At 69.2% G+C, this 1203-nt stretch overlaps 1 protein-coding gene across 1 annotated transcript in view; it reads left to right on the top strand.

Moving 5' to 3' along the window:
• The first annotated feature begins 301 nt into the window (after window positions 1–301).
• The window catches only part of DUSP5 (dual specificity phosphatase 5), an 11215-nt gene continuing 10313 nt past the window's right edge, over window positions 302–1203 (top strand). The window contains exon 1 of the mRNA XM_019556209.1: window positions 302–398. The gene's annotated coding sequence lies outside the window, so the exon portion shown is untranslated. The remainder of the gene's footprint in view (window positions 399–1203) is intronic.

Raw genomic sequence — 1203 nt, 5'->3', positions numbered from 1 at the left:
GGGCCACAACCCCTCCAGAGAACCAGCTGTACACGGGGAGGGGCAGCCGGCTGCACCAGGGCTGTGGGAGGCAGGCAGCCCAGCTCCATTAACATGGCCGCAACCGCCCAGGCTGCTTTATTTTCTCTGCGTCTCAGTCTGTGGCTGTATTCGGGGGCAAGGCTGGAGGGGGGCGAGGGAGAGGGACAGATTGCAAGAGGTGTGCTGTGAAACCCCGTGTACCAGACCTCACCTTGCACCCTTTGCTCTTTGTCTCGCTCTCTCTCCATCTACCTCATCTCCTTAGATCACAAGCCCCACGGGGCCAAGACAGCACCGTGTTTACGCAGAGAGAGGCAGGCGCCTGGCACTGCTGGAGGGCGCACGCTAACGAGAATACCCTTCCTGGGGTAGCGCAGGTATGATCCTCGGTGACTGCTGCAGGCTTTCCCCCCCTCCTTTCACCTGTTGCAAACCCCCCCCTCAGTCGCCGTACAGAAGGCAGGGCTGATGCAAGGAGACATCCCCCCTTGCCCTGTCCTTACTGGTTTCTTCTGCAGCAGGTTATTGCTAGCCTCCTGCTTCCCAGCTTCACGCCCACGGCCTGTTCCAGGCAAGGGGAGGAAACGCGGGGGGCGGGTCTCCACGGGCAGCTAGCTGCAGCGCCAGCTTCCTATGGGGGGAGGGGGGCGCCGCATCTGGGGGGTGGGATGCTGGAGGTAGGATCCTGCCGTGCCGTCGGCTTCCTGGGCGAGCGGGCTCAGCCCCGCGCCCTGTCGCGGTCGCCACCTGTGCGGGGGGGTGGGGAGCTGCTGCCCCACGGCGCCCTGATGCGCGAGGGCCCTCCGCCCCACGGCGCGTGGGCCGCAAGCACGCGGGGGCGGCGTGGGTGCCTCGGCCTACGCATCGCGGCGCGCATGGCGAGGTGCTGCCCCGAGGCCCCGGGGGTGGCACGGGGACCCCTGCCTGGAGGATCTCGCCCTCCAGCACCTGCTGGGGGGTGGGGCGGAGCCACGGGCGCTCCCAGGCCCCTCCCCCTCCCCGGGGCGCGCAGGCCAGGCTCGCCCGGCGGGCAGGGAATTTCCTGCCCCTCCTCCCGGAGGGGGCGGGGCCGAGCATGCCCATATACGGGCGGCGCGGCGCGTCACTCCGCCTTATATGGGCAGCGCCGTCAGGAGGCGCCGGGCGCTCGGCTTAAAGCGCGCGGCGGCGGCGGCGGCGGCG

This window comes from Crocodylus porosus, unplaced genomic scaffold (genome assembly GCF_001723895.1).
Source record: "Crocodylus porosus isolate Cpor-Errol unplaced genomic scaffold, CroPor_comp1, whole genome shotgun sequence".
Lineage (NCBI taxonomy): Eukaryota > Metazoa > Chordata > Crocodylia > Crocodylidae > Crocodylus > Crocodylus porosus.
Note: the sequence above shows the minus strand (reverse complement) of the source record. Positions and strands in the feature narration are given on the sequence as shown.